At 38.6% G+C, this 16,203-nt stretch overlaps 1 long non-coding RNA gene across 2 annotated transcripts in view; it reads left to right on the top strand.

The window, feature by feature from the left end:
* Window positions 1-4,409: 4,409 nt before the first annotated feature.
* LOC132534089 (uncharacterized) overlaps window positions 4,410-16,203 on the top strand; it is a 233,608-nt gene continuing 221,814 nt past the window's right edge. For both annotated transcript variants that reach the window (XR_009545778.1, XR_009545777.1), the window contains exons 1-2: window positions 4,410-4,491; window positions 5,122-5,227. This is a non-coding gene — a long non-coding RNA (uncharacterized LOC132534089). The remainder of the gene's footprint in view (window positions 4,492-5,121; window positions 5,228-16,203) is intronic.

Raw genomic sequence — 16,203 nt, 5'->3', positions numbered from 1 at the left:
TAATCAATGAATTTATAAGGATGGATGAAGTCCTATGACATAATTAGATTACAATCTATGGAAAAATTTAGACAGTGACTCAGGGATGGTGCACTGGCTAGAAGGGCATGAACTCCCCGGTTCTATCTTCAGCAATGCCTGTGCTAGAGTGAGGCTCAGACTCACTAATCAATAAGTGAATATTTTAAAGACCACTTAGGAATATTAGACTATTCTTCTATTTTAAAGTTGATAAATAGGAGAAAAAAACTGTTAAGCCTTTGCAACATACAGTATCTACTTTTAGCTGTGCTTTAAGTTAGAGTTGAAGATTAGGAATTATATAATTACTGAAAGATATTTGTCAAGCCCTTAGTCTTCTTAGACAACAGTGAACATTTCTGTGTGCTTAAAAATATAAAAAAAAGCAAAGATCAGTTGAGAACACTTGAGATTCCTTGTTTTCCCTGTGAGAAGACTTTGGTGTCCTGAGCACAGTTTTGGAAGATTATAATGATATTCCTTGTGCTGACATTAGGAGGAGGATCTCAGTAAGAGTCTTGTAAACCAGGAATTATCCCAGAAATATAAATGAGTATAGAAATGCAGACATCCTGGGGAGGGGGACCTGGTGTTGGTGCAGTGGTTAAGTACTTAGATTAAAATGCCCCAGGTTCAAGCCCCCGGTCCCCACCTACAGAGGGAAAGTTTCACGAGTGGGGAAGAAGAGCTGCAGGAGCTGTGGATTCATGGTGCAGGCACCGAGCCCAGCAATTTTCACAAGTGGGGAAGAAGAGCTGCAGGAGCTGTGGATTCATGGTGCAGGCACCGAGCCCAGCAATAACCCTGGAGGAAAAAAAAAAAAAAAAGGAAAACAGAGAGTTAACTGTATAATACCAACCAGTTGAATGAGTTTATTTTTATTTTTATTTTTTTAGTCTTTATTATCTCTAGGGCTCCACAGCTTCCAGGTTGACATAATTTACTCTTTTTTTTTTTAGACAGAAACACAAGTAGAGAGAGAAGGAAAGAAACTACATAGCAAAATACACTACAGTTAATTAAACCTCTGCTTACCATTTAAATAGTAACAGTTGGATACAACTAAAGCATAAAGGACTTCGATGCTGGTGTTTGATGTGTTTCTACTAAGAAAAAAAAAAAAAGAAGATTCTGCATTCTCTTCTAAAGCACTTAAGAGTTATTGACTCTTAATTTGTATTGCAAAGATTTTGAGTTTTAGAAGCAGAGGCACTCTGCTAGGCTGAGGGGTTGGGAGAGCTTGAGTATATCTGATTTTGACACAATCTATAAATTGTTGTGTCTCTTCTTAAGCCTCTTTTTAAAATTTGTGATAAATAGTGATTTCCTAGATTGTAAAATTACAGGCTTTAATTCCACAGAGCACTCACCACCAAAGCTCTGTGACTTGTGGCATTTCACAGAGGTTCAGACATACTAATGTGCACTTCACTGATATTCACACTCATACTTCAAAGATCACGGGTTCCCGTTTGTTAACTTAGGTAACAACGATGCTAACACATTTTGTTATATGTCAATTTTATCTCAATTAAAATTGATTTGTTTAGTCATATAAAGTGGTGAATAGAGAAATATCTGATCATCAGAGGAAATGAGTAAGATTCTTCAGTGTTTGTATGTATTTTCTGCAAGGTCTTAACAACTACTTAGCACAAAATGTTCTACTTAATATGAGCAGTCCATTAATCTTTCTTGGAGTGTCATTACTCAAGTATATTGAGTTATCTTTATTCTCCCACTGACTTAACAATGAGTGTACAGTAGGTAATACAATAATATATTATGTTCAAAACATTTTAACTCTTGCTGTTTAGTGCAGTTTGAAGAGCGGGAAACTTCATTATAAGGGTAGTAATTTGGAAATCACTCCTCATACTGAGAGTAGCTCAAATTATAAATGTACAAGAATTTCACCTGAATTGCTATCACAGAGTTCTCGTGTGGAATAGCATAGCTCCCTAGAGAAAAGTCTCTTAAGATCTACCTGTATTTCCATATCTACTGTATCAAAAGACTGATAATGGAGCACGATGATCATAAAAATAAAGTATTGCTGTGCTTCTGGAGAAGATAATTCACCCCTAACTTGAGGATGCAGAAGTCACTGCTTTCTTATAAGCCAGTAAATATTTCCCCCCTCCATAAATAGCTCTTCACTTTTCCTTATATCCCTAATGAACATGATGGGTGACATTTGGTGTTTAGAAGACAACAAAACAACAAGGTCTGTGTGGTTGAAGGCTGTTGTTTGAGGAGGGGCCAGGTGGTGGTGCACCTGGTTAAGAGCTCATATTACAGTGCACAAGGATGCAGGTTCAAGACCCTGGTCCCCACCTGAAGAGGGGAAGCTTCACAAGTGGGAAATCAGGGTGACAGGTCTTTCTCTGTCTCTCTCCCTCTCTGTCATCTCCTCCTCCTCTCCATTTCTCTCTGTTCAGTCCAATAACAAATAACTCTCTCACTCTCCCTCTCTGTCACCTCCTCCTCCTCTCTATTTCTCTCTGTCTCAGTCCAATAACAAATAACTCTCTCTAACTCTCTCTCTCTCTCCCTTTCCCTCTCCCTCTCCCTCTCCCTCTCCCTCTCCCCCCCCTCACTCTCACAATATATACTGCCTCCAGGGTTATTAATGGGGCTTGGTGCCTGCACCATGAATCCACTGCTCCTGGAGGCCATTTTTTCCCTTTTGTTACCCCGGTTGTTATCGTTGTTGTGGTAATTATTATCGTTGCTATTGATGTCCTTGTTGTTGGATAGGACAGAGAGAAATGGACAGAGGAGGGGAAGACAGAAAGGGGGAGAGAAAGACAGATGCCTCTGAAGCGACTCCCCTACACATGGGGAGCCAAGGGCTCCTTATGCCAGTCCTTGCACTTTGCGCCATGTGCGCTTAACCCACTGCGCTACTGCCCGACCCCCCTAAATATATTTTTTAAAATCTGGCATTTGAAAGGGGAACCTGGAGCTAGAAGGCTTACACCTCTGCTGCAGAGTCAGCTCAGCCACCTGTGTCAAAATAAATAGAGAAAAAAAAATAGAGAAAAAATTAAATAACCCCTGAGCCAAGAAATATGATTCTGAAGTGAGTCAATCAAATGAGATTCTGGGCAAAGGATGTTTGTATTTTAAAAAATATTTTTATTTACTTACTATTAGATAGAGACAGAAAGAAATTGAGAGGGGAGGGGGAGATCGAAAGGAAGAGATAGAGAGACACCTGGGATTTCAGAGCCTCAGACATGAATAGGTTTTGCAGAATCATTATGCTGTCTCCCCAGCCCTATATTTTTTTAATACAGCCACTTGACAAAGGGCTGGCATAATAACTCACTTGGGTGCCGTGTTGTTTTGCTATATGAGACATCCAAGGTTAAAGCCTGGCCCCAACTTCATCAAAGGAAACTTCAGTGCTGTGGTCTCTTTTACTCTTTCAGTCTCTTTGTGTCTATCTAATAATAATAATCATCATCATCATCATCATCATCATCATCATCATCTAGCATAAAGATACAAGTAGAATCAGCATGGTATATCTCATGCTAAAATGATATTGTGATAATCAGAGATGGTCAACTTTGAGAAGATGGAATTGTAGCTGAACTGTAAGGAATGAGTTAGAGAGAGCTGGCGAATATTATTTGATAATTGGAGAAACCTTGGAAATTTAGCTTAAAATCTTATAGTGAAAAAAAGACCTGTCATGGCAAGGCTGTGAGATGTGAGAGATCTTGTCATGGTCAAAGGACAAGAGAAAAAAATAGATAAAAATGATTTAATTATGAATGTCAATTACCTGGAATAAAACACACTGAGAAAAGTCACTGAGGTTTTCATCTACAGATGTTCCAAGCTTAACTTAGTTGGCCTGAAATTGAAACTGAAAATTCACATTTTTTCCCCACCTGCAGGGGGGAAAACTTCACGAGTGGTGAAGCAGGGCTGCAGGTGTCTCTCTGTCTCTCTCCTTCTCTGTCTCCCCCTTCCCATCTCAGCTTCTCTCTGTCTCTAGTAAATAAATATTTTTAAAAGAAAAACAAAACTTAACCTTTTGGTCACTGATTGATGCAATGATGATCAGTGATATTGAATTTTTATAGAAGATGACATGCAAGTTCCAGTGGTTGGTGGGAAGTCTACAACTCTGAAGTAGAGAGAATAGCTAAGAACAAGCATATTTATTGGATCAAAGCATTTCTTATTATCAAAATTCCAATAATAACAGTAGAGTGTTTAAGACATGAATTAGAATGTCAAGTTTTAGTGCAGTGCTCTGCACAAGATGTATTTATAGATTTACTAGCAAATACAAAAATCTTGAAGAAGTCTGCTCACAAAGTCCTAGCTACATTTTACTTAATTCTGTGTTGTCCTTTTTTTTTTTTTTCATCATCCCTAGCTAAATAAAGCATGACATCAGCCAGAATGTGGAAATAAAGGAAGACTGTGAAAAAGAAAGAAAAAGGCAAGGTATGATTTCTTTTCTATAGTAGTATGCCAATCAAAATGTGTTCAACTCAGGAAGTTGTCATTAAAAATCTGTTGAGCTATCGAACGAAGATTTCTTGTAGTGGAAAATGTGATTTATCAATTCCCGGTAGCATGTAAATGAGAAATTAACAGCCTACTCTTGTGATGAAATTTCACATAATCTGTCTAATGAAATTATAACATATTAGCTTGTTCAGAGAAATTCTCTGGCAAAAAAATTGAATGTTCCTTGAAGGAATTACTATTTTATCTTCATATTATTGCCTGTATCCAAACAATTGACAGGTACTAACCATAACATAAATAACTCATTTATACATTAGCCTATCCATAAATCTGTGTCTTCTCTTCTCATCTAAGTCATGAGCATGGAAACAGCCCAGTCTAGTAAGTTTTGAGTAAGATATAGTAGGATTTAAAATCCAGTCTGAGTTTTTCTGTACCTGGAAAGGCTCCCCACTCCCCCGTCTGATATTACTTTGTCATTGAGAAACTATGCGACAAGCAATCATACCTTAATTCTTAGATGGGGTGTAAATGCCAACTGGTTATAATCTCATAGTAGCTAATTATTGATACAAAGAGAACTTTTCTGTCCTTTATTACTAGCCAGTTGGATTATGAAGGGAGGAGAAAAGACAAGACAGGAAAAGAGATGCAAGTATGAAACCATGATACACGTACATATATGTAACGTGCTTACCTCTCTACAAAGGTCTATATAAATGTTTGAGCCAGGATACTTTTTAATCCATGCCTTCCTGTAAATTATTTGAGGTCATTGTAATGTTTCACGACATCACAGATAATCAAATGTGATGCTTGTATGACCAGTCTTTACGAAGAATTTCATAAAACAAAGATAAGTCCAAATCAAAGTAATGATATTTGCCAAAAAATACGTGTCAGTTAACTTACACTGTATTTCAAGTATGAAATCTCTATTATGCCCTGTGTGAGAAGAGTTCTTGTTCAGCAGAACTCAGTCTCTGATATTATGGACTTCAACTAATTAGAGGAGGCCCACCTGCATTTAGAGTTAACTGTTTACTTAAGAGTTCAAGAATTGAAATGCTATTCTTATCTAATACATGCGCCTTCACAGGAACACCCACAATAATGCCTGACCCATTAATAGGCTTGGGTGGCCCAATCCCATTGGTCCATAAAATAACCATCCTAGTATCCAATCAACTATAATGCTTCTCAGCAAACTGGTCTTGACTAATTGAGCCTGGCATTGCACTGAAGCCTCAGTGTGAACGCAGTCTCCTGATTTCTGAAAACGTAGACTGTCAGATAGCATAAGAAGTGGTATTACCTACTTGAAAATAAATTAAATCCATAGTAAAAAGCAAAAGAATCTCAGAGTTTATTTTAAATACACACTATGAAGTTCGTTTCTGATAAATAGTTTTTAGTGGGGGGGGTGGTGGCACACCTGGTTGTGTGCGATTTTACAGTGTGCAAAGACACAGGTTCAAGCCCCCAGTCCCCATCTGCAGGGGGGAAAGCTTTGCAAGTGGTGAAGCAGGTCTTCAGGTGTCTCTCTGTCTCTCTTCCTCTCTCTCTCCCCCTTCCCTCTTGATTTCTGGCTCTATCCAATAAATAAATAGTAATAAAAGATTTACCAGATACATAGTTTTTATACCAGTGCTCAGTTTTCCTATTTTTCTAAATAGTGCTAATGGTGAATATTTTCATTTTTACTCTTATAACTTTTGAAACTGTGATAAAGAATGGAATATTCAGGGCTGGGTGGGGGCTCACATGGTTGGCCGCATATATTATAGTGTACAAGAATCTGAGTTCGAGCCCCTGTCCCCTCCTGCAGAGGGAAGGCTTTGTGAGTGGTGAAGCAGGGCTGCAGGTGTCTTTCTCTTTCTCTCCCCTCTCAGTTTTCTGGCTGTCTCTATCACAAAAAATTAAATAAAGATAATAAAAAATTAAGAAAAAAAAAGATAGTCCTAAAATAAAGAGTAGAATATTAAAAAATGGAGTATTCATTAAAATCACAAGTAATTTCAAAGGAGTTGCTAGAAAGTGATTTCTCAGATAAGGCATGAAATAACCAACGAAGGGAACTGCCCAGTGTTCTGAATCTCAGTAGGATGCCTTTCTAGAAACTTCCTTCAACAACTTGTAAATACAGTATGACTTTATAAACTGTAAATTATTTCCTTCTGTCCATATACTTTATTCTACTTTCCTTTAATAACAAGACTCACTCCATAAAGTTGCAAGTAAATCCTCTGGTTTCTCTTCAGATCACAGAAGTCATTCCCCTCAAACACCAGGAAAGAGTACTTGATACATTGCATGTTCAACAGTGTCCTGTATTCTGCCTACCTGGATAAAAAATAATCCCATCTACAAACACTTGTATTCAAGGAGACTCATATTTAAGAGAAATTCAGTTGGAATTTTCTTTCTACAAATGGAGGCTTATATCACTTTGATCTATGAAAATGAAATTCATTTTAGCAGCCCGTTAGCCAGATGTTAGGCTAAGCTATTTCTGCATAATTTAGAAGCTATATTGGTTCCTTCTGCATATGTCAGTGAGTCAGGGTCAATTCTCTCAGTGTTAATCACCAGGTATTAACATTGATAGGACCAGATGTTGAGCCAACAAATTTGAGGATCAAAGTTAATCTTAATTTTATTGTTGAATGTGTTTGGTGGGGCCCTGGGAGTGTTGTTGACTTCTTTAAAACGAGGGTAACGTGGTTAGTGGAGATGGTCTGTTCAGGTGTGTTGTGTATATTAAGTGTTAACCACAGCATACAATGTTACTGAGCAGAATGTGTTGGCTGAAAAAATACTTTAAAAAAGAATCTAGATCATGTATAATAAAAACTCACTCCATCCATTGTGGTTCTAATCACTATTAAATATATTCATTTTTAGCCTCACTGGGTGAGTAATTACAAGTACATTGAGATAGTCTAAACAGACTTCAGTAGTTTCACAAACTCATTTCATGTACATTTCCCAAGAGCAGATTATAAGAAGGCCAGGCAATGGTGTACCTGGTTGAGCACACATGTTACAGAGCACAAGGACCAAAGTTCTAGCCCCCATACTCTACCTTCAGGGGGACGACCTTTTTTTTTTTTTGCCTCCAGGGTTATTGCCAGGGATCAGTGCCTGCACCACGAATCCACTGCTCCTGGAGACCATTTTTTCCTCTTTAGTTGCCTTTGTTGTTTTTATCATTGTTGTGGTTATTATTATTATTGACGTTGTTGTTGCTGTCATTGGATAGGATAGGACAGAGAGAAATCGAGAGAGGAGGGGAGACAGAGAGTGGGAGAGAAAAATTGACACCTGCAGACCTGCTTCACCACTTGTGAAGCGATGTCCCTTAATCTGGGGAGGCCAGGCTCGAACTGGGGTCCTTAAGCCGGTCCTTGTGCTTTGCGCCACATGTGCTGTGCTACCGCCAGACTCCCGGGGGAAGACTTTTGAGTAGTGAAGCAGTGTCTCTTGTCACTCCCCCTCTTGATTTCTCCCTGTCTTCATCCAATAGCTAAGTAAAATAAAACATTTTGAATGAGTAGGTCGCATAATATCTTCATCTGTTTACTATATACTCACAGGTGCACAAGTTCCTTTAGTGGTTGAAAGTTACCAGTTCTGGAGTAAAACTGCTAAGATAAAAGTGTGGCTCTTGGGAGTAGGGAGGTAGTGCAGTGCGTTAAGCGCACATGGCACAAAGCTCAAGGACCTGCCAGGATTCTGGTTGGAGCCCCTGGCTCCTCACCTGCAGGGGAATCCCTTCACAGATGGTGAAGCAGGTCTGCAGATGTCTTGTCTTTTTCTCCCCCTCTGACTTACCCTCCTCTCTCCATTTCTCTTTGTCCTATCCAACAACAATTACATGAATAAGAACTACAACAATAAAAACAACAAGGGCAACAGAAGGGAATAAAGAAATAAAAATAAAGAAATTTTTTTAAAATTTTAACAAGTATTCCTCTGGGGAGTTGGGCGGTAGCGCAGTGGGGCTAAGCACAGTGGCACAACGCTAAAGGATAGTCCTAAGTTTCCCTGTTCGAGCCCCCAGCTTCCCACCTGCAAGGCAGTCACTTCATAAGCTGTGAAGCAGGTCTAAAGGTGTCTATCTTACTCTCCCCCTCTGTCTTCCCCTGCTTTCTCCATTTCTCTCAGTCCTATCCAGCAAGCAACTACAATAATAATAACAACAACAACAACAATATCTACAGCAATAAAACAACAAGGGCAACACAAGGGAATAAATATTAAAATAAATAAATAAAAAGTATTACTAATTTTGTGATCTTTGCTGTCATTTTGTTAAAAGTCCCCAATGTTGGCCTCATCTTGAAACGGATAAAATTGGTACCTATTTCTGTCACATGCGATTTGAGTTGCTCAGTACAGATTAAGTGCTTCCAGCAATGCTGGGCACCGGTGGCAGATACTGCCAGCTGGAAAGGATGTGGTCATGGGTGAAGTGGCCATATCTTTCTCTCCCAAGAATGCAGAACTGTCTTCAGCTTCTGTCTCCTCCCATCCATCACTAGGAGTGATGTCAAATGCATAAAACATGGAGAAAAACAGAAAAAGAAAAAACCTCAGACAGTTTGCCTCCACTTTAAGTGCTGTGGGAGGAACAGTTAACATTCCAGCTTTCCCTTAGGTTCAAGAAGGATCAAGAACTTAAGCTATGTAATATTTATTGCTCAAATAATTGATGTTCTTGAGTTGAATTATGATCTTGTTTGTGAGGAGACATTTTAAAGCCTATCTCTAGGGAAAGCCTGATTCCTTCTAAGTTTGAGGCAAATTTTCTTCTTCTTAATGAGGAGAGTTGTCAAAAAGGATGTGTTTTACTTCACATTTGGCTGAAACTAAATTTACGATTTAGTTGTGACCAATACGTTCAACAGTAGAACTCATTGCCAGTGTAATTTCCTGCTGTCCTCTATTAACATCCATATTGCCACACCCAGGACACACTTTACTACAAACAATGTTTGCTCTGGACCTGGTTTTTCATTTACAGTTAAGGATTTGTGGGGTCAGGAGTCCGGTGTTAACACAGCGGGTTAAGCACACGTGGTGCCAAGCGCAAGGACCGACCGGTGTAAGGATCCCGGTTTGAGTCCCCGGCTCCCCACCTGCAGGGGAGTCGCTTCACAGGCGGTGAAGCAGGTCTGCAGGTGTCTATCTTTCTCTCCCCCTCTCTGTCTTCCCTTCCTCTCTCCACTTCTCTCTGTCCTATCTGGCAATGACTACAACAATGACTACATCAATAACTACAACAATAATAAGGGTAAAAAAACCAACAAGGGTAACAAAAGGGAATAAATAAATAAATTTCAAAAAAATCTTTAAAAGAAAAGAATTTGTGAAGTGAGGCGGTTTGTGCACCTGGTTAAGCGCACACATTACAGTGCACAAGGACCCAGGTTGAAGCCCCTGCTTCCCACCTGAAGGGAGAGTGGTGAAGCAGGGCTGCAAGTGTCTCTCTGTCCTTCTCCCTTTCTATCTCCCTCTTCCCTCTCGATTTTTCTCTGTCTTTACCCAATAATGAATAAATAAAAATATTTAAACATCTGAGTTTGTGCATATACTATCTTGGTGGTAAGAAGCACAAGCACAAACTGGGGAACCAAAATTTATTATAAATAAAAGGAGAAGGTTTTAGAATCCACGAACATCAGAGCAATGAATTCTAAAGTTGTGCTGATTTTTTAAAGTTAACATCATTCGAGACAAATAAGAGAGCTCTCATAAGGCCCCTGGGCCCTCCTAAGTCTTCTGTTGGTTTAACACTTCAAAATCATGTTCCCTTAATGTGTGTTTTTATTACTTTACCGTAAGAATGAATGTAAGCAGATGATGCTTTTAGGAATAGGATCAAATATATCATTACATGGAATATTTTCTGCAGTTTCAGTTATCACCTTGACACACTCTTTATATAATATGCCAACTCTCAAGACCCCATAGCTAATTTATACCAAGGTCACTAAAGCTCTGAACAATTTAAATGATGGAAATCCAGGGAACTGGGGCTACAGAGCTTTAAAGACATACATGCTATTCCTGTTGGAATCTATGATCCCTTCCAGGTCACTAACATTCTCTACGGCTTACTTTTATACTCGTTGTGATGCATCTATAACATTTATAAAAAATCATTTTTTTGTTTCTATACTTTTCATGTATTTATCCTGGTCAAATACAGTACCTTTCTCTCGTGTTCAGTTTGACGTAGTCCCCTTGGTTTGTTTTTATTCCTCTGATGTTGAACTTGAGTCTTTGAAAACATTTCTGAAACATAGATCTTGAAGTGTTCTGCCCTGCCCTCCATGTATTTTTCTATGTATGTGAATGTTTCTGGTCTAATGTCCATGTCTTCAGTCTGCTTGGAGTTGTCTTTTTTGAGCACAGTGATGTGTGGTGGTCTGTTTTCATTCATTTCCTTGTTTCCAGTTTCTCCTACACCACTTATTGAAAAGACTCTCCTTTCTCCATTTGATATTCTGAAGTCCCTTGTCAAAAATGTGAGAGGCAGGGATATTAAGTTGCCCACAATATAGGCTGACAAAGTGGGAACTTAATATTTAAACTGACTCACAAACTTCATCTCTAGTTCTGCTGGCTTTCCAGAAATCATGGCTACCTCGGGCATCAGTATATTTCTAAAGAGAAAAGAAGGAGTTTCAGGCTGTAAAATTGGTTTTGTTTCTTTATATGGGTAATGTGAAGAAGCTCAGATCTTAACTGTACCTGGGAACATGTGGGATTCAGAGTTTCTGTGTATTCCAACAATCAATACCCCTGTGTCAGCATTCTACAATAGCATGTTATATTTGTCTCAGTTAGTGGATTAACACTGATATATTATTATTAACAATGCCTGTCACTTTCTTTTATCATTTCCAATGTTCTTATTCCTAAACAATCCCTAGTCATCAACTAGAATATGATGTGATTGTACTATGCCTTTTATCTTTCCTTTTCAGATTTCCTTTCTTTCTTTCACTCCCCCCCTTTCTTTCCAAAATGACTTGGATCTCTGGCTTTCTGTTTGTCAAGCCTTTTCATGGTTTCCCATACATCTGCAGTGCAGTTTATTTTCTTATAGGCTACATCCCATGCTGTCATGCTTTAATATCTTAAACATTTAAGAACTTTTATACATTTTGACTCTTTGTGCTTCAAGCACTAAATACTTTAATAAAGGAGACAGTCATATTTGTGGCATTAAACAGAAGATTTCACCTCCTTAAACAATGTCCCTGTATTTGTCTGTTTTTCAAGGAGCTACGTGTGAGTTTAAGTTCTCTATTCTACTACATTGATTTATATATCTACATTTTCACTAGTCCTCCTGTTATGTTGTATCAGATGATTTACAGCATTCTGAAATAGGGCATTGGATACTCTCTAAAGTTACTCTTCAATCAAGTTTTTTATGATAATGCCAAAGTCATACAGAAAGTGCAAGCACAGCCACTTTTTAAAAGTATCCTGTTACACATTGCTTCTGCAGCAGTGACATCAATATAAGCTAAATGGTCCATTTGTGGAAAGTAGGACAGTAAAGGCTTCACATCTTGATAAAGAAACAAACCCTTAGTCAGAGAGAGAATGGTATAGGAAGGGGTGCAAATGTGTTTCCATCCATCCTGTGTTCCCTTTTCTGCATTATTGCCTTCATAGCAGTAACTGCTGCATAGCATCACCCTTTATATTCATATGGGACTTTCTGTATTTCTAACTGTAACGTAAGTTTCAAGATGGGAGGAAATTCTATTCCTTGCCAAGATCCCTTGAATACACACAAAAGCAGTAGTTAGATACCAGTAACTAAGTGAGTATTGCTGAACACAGGGAATGGTAAACTCATTTCTGATTGTGTTCACTTGCTTTAACAGAGCCTATTTTCATGAGGTGTGAATGAATGATCAAAAAATTATGTCAAACGAAATGGATGGCTTGATCTACTTGCACATTTTGACAGGAAAGATGATCATTTCAATGCAGTTTAAATGTTGGAAGTTTAAATGTTTTGAAAGAGAACTGGAAACCAAGACAATAAATTAAAAAATTGTTTCCTCCTCACTTTTTTCTTCTGGTTTTCTCTGTAGCCTCTTCCATTATACAGCCAAGGAATTCCTGGTCTTCTAGGGCACCTCACATAATGTCTTCGTGTGTAGAACTCCTCATCCATTGGTTCCTTACCCTGTTTATTCTGTTTGTGAATGTTATAGTAGTTGTGACTTTCATTGCCTCTGTAGACTTTTATTTGTCGATTACATATTTTTAATGATTTCTGCTGTGCTTCTTAAACAATATTTCATTTCATTTCTGTTAACGGGAGAGATACAGAGGGAAAGATACAAGCAGAGAGGAAGGGAGAGAGGGAGGGAAGGAGAATGAGAGTAATATCAGAACCCTGGGGAGTCGGGTAGTAGCACAGCGGGTTAAGTGCAGGTGGCACAAAGCGCAAGGACTGGTATAAGGATCCCAGTTCGAGCCCCTGGCTCCCCACCTGTAGGGGAGTCATTTCACAGGCGGTGAAGCAGGTCTCCAGGTGTCTGTCTTTCTCTCTCCCTCCCTGTCTTCCCCTCCTCTCTCCATTTCTGTCTGTCCTATCCAACAATTACAACATCAATAATAACTACAACAATAATACAACAAAGACAACAAAAATGAATAAATAAATAAATAAATATAATAAATTTAATTTAAAAAATCAGAACCCTGCTCAGAGAGGTGATGGGGTGTCAGCCCCATATCCCCACAGCATACCTTAACTTGGGCTGTGTTTGAATCCATAAAGTGTACTGTGTGGTACTTATTTTGTTTATAAAATAAAAAATATCGACAAGACCATAGAAAGTTGGGTCAGGGAAAAGAGTAACCCCCAAATATGGGAAAAGTATATAAATACCATTAACTGTAAATCCCATCAGTTGGATCTGGAGCCTATATTCAGTGCAGGAGACTATGTAACCTCTGCATCCCTGTAGGTCTGAGCTCACATTATGTGGTCATAGCTAGGATCATTCTAGGCTGCACCCATTGCCAGACCCATCTTTCTCAAGTGGTAGAGTATTTTGGTCCAACCTCCCTACAGAGAATGGGGAGTCCCTACCATTGTTGATCCACATGAAGGGCAATGTCCTGTAGGGGCCCACAAAGAGGTCCTTATGCTGTTCCTGATGAAGATGACCAGTGACAGTGGAGAGAGGGGTCTGTTAAAGGTCTAGGCCTATCATGTCTGTGTGGGAATCCCAGGACTCCCTGACTCAGGCCCCAGGTGATGCGGTGGTCTGGTAGTGACCAAAGAGCCATCCTTAAAGTATTCAGGTCTCTTTCCCTTATCTAGATTTTGTAGTCCTTACCTTCTCTGACAAGGTTTGCTTTGGAGTGATTGAGGGAAACAAAATAAGAAGTAGGTGAGGAGCATATCTGGGTTTAAGTAGAAACTATTTGATTAAGAACTTTATGTTTTCTTTTTAGGTCTTTCTATTTACTTGTTGCAGTTATTGACTCACTGCAAACTACTGTACATTTTTACTTTAAGGTGTAGATATTCCCCTAACTTAGGGATACATGTGTACATGTGCTCTGTCTCTTGGACCCTGGTCCATATCTAGGTGCTGGGACTTTTGTTAGGAAGTGAACCACCTGAAGGGGGGTTAAGGTGTCCTATGAGCTAAAAATGGTCTCACCAGAGTACTGGAACTAAAGAGTTGACAGGCCTGTCATCTGTGGATATACGTAGAGGTGCTGGTTGCATTGATAAGGTTGAGATCAGCAGATGCAGTATCAATTGGTATGGGTTAAGAGAAGCCTGATGAAAAATGAACCCAGCCACTGGGGTTCCAGGACTGGGAGAAATGTGGGTTTAAAAGAGATAATTTGAGGACGGTTCCTGCTGTCTTAGGGCTTAAGAAGGCAATAGGTATTTATAATTATAACCAAGTTATTTGAAAATTTGTCTGACTTTGAAAATCCCATTGTTTGGATTTTCTGTATCATACCTCACCATGATTTATGGCATTTAATGCTATTTACATGCAGCTGTATTTAATATAGTGATGTAGACAGTTGCTTCGGACCTCTCTGGCCTAAGCTTATAGGTGATTTAATATTTGAAAGAAAAGTTATTATCAGAAATGTATTAACATTTTAAGCCCACTGTAAAGTTCAATCTGGTTACCAATTTGAAACCGTAAGTGCTTAGATTAAAGGAACTCAGAACTGGGGTCTATGCCTCAACATGTTTGAGACATTCAATCTATTTTCCCCTTTCATATTGATTAAATAGTGATTCATAAGACTATAGGTTAATTGGAGTGTATATTAATACCATTCCTGCCATCTAAGGTCTATGTCCCTACTCTTACCCCCTATAATGAAGCTGAAAATCTTACCCTCCTCCTACACCCAGAGCTTTTTACTTTAGTGCAATACTCTGTGCTCAGTCAAATTCTGCTATGAGTTTCCCTTTCTGTTCTTCTTTCTCAACTGTTTGTGAGTGGGATCATCCCATACTGATCTTTGTTTTTCTGACTTATCTCACTTAATGTAACGGAATATTCACTAAAGAAGAGATACGAAAGGCCAACAAACATATGAAATATTGTTCCAGGTCACTGATTCTCAGAGAAATGCACATAAAGACAACAATGAGATACTACCTCACCTCACCACTGTGAGAATGGCATACATCAATGATGACAGCAGCACCAAATGCTAGAGGGGTTGTGGGGACAAAGGAACCCTCCTACAGTGCTGGTGGGAATGTAAATTGGCCCAGCTCCTATGGAGAGCAGTCTGAAGAACCCCTACAAGGCTAGAAATGAATCTTCCATATGACACGGCATCTTACATTTTGATAAAACTCAGATTAGGCAGTTAGTATGGAGAAGGTGAAAGTGAAGCCTAAGCATGTCTAGTTTTCATATTGTTCACAGTGAGATTAAAGCTATAAGTACTACTTAACTCTAGCTAAGAAATCCATATTTAAGAAAATCTTTCAGATGTGTTACTGAAGATGAGGAAAGAAAATGTATAGCTCCAAACTAGTAAAATTTAGAAAGAATCAAATAAAATTCAGAGAAATAAAAACAGTGGGACTAACTAAAGAAATATATATAGTGCAGCACTAATGATAGTCCTAATGTTTGTGGACAATATTACAAGTGTATAAACAGGACATGATATTAAAAAAATATATATATGAGAAGACTTGTATAAATATATAAATGTCTATGGTCATATCAAAAGATTAAATTATATTAAAATATGATTGTCAACCTGTGGATATATAAATCTTTTGTACTCAAAGTAGATCAACTACTTTGGAAAACTGTTTTACAATATCTATTTGAACTGGACACATAATATTTCTGACTCATTAATTCCCCTCTTCTCTGTGTGTGTGTGTGTGTGTGTGTGTGTGTGTGTGTGTGTGTGTGTGTATGAATGTGAATGTGAGTATTTATGTGTGAGTCTGTGTGGTCATATGTGTATGTGTGTGAGTGTGGTCCTGTGTATGTGTGTGAGTGTGTGTGTTTGGTCCTGTGGGTATATGGTCGTGTGTGTGTGTACGTATAAATTCAGGTGGATAGATAAAGAGATAATATTGAAAGCAGTTATGGTGAGAGTAATTTTTAGAGTAAGTATGTTATGTGAGTA

This window comes from Erinaceus europaeus, chromosome 17 (genome assembly GCF_950295315.1).
Source record: "Erinaceus europaeus chromosome 17, mEriEur2.1, whole genome shotgun sequence".
Taxonomy (NCBI): domain Eukaryota; kingdom Metazoa; phylum Chordata; class Mammalia; order Eulipotyphla; family Erinaceidae; genus Erinaceus; species Erinaceus europaeus.
This window is presented reverse-complemented; position numbering and strand designations above follow the sequence as displayed.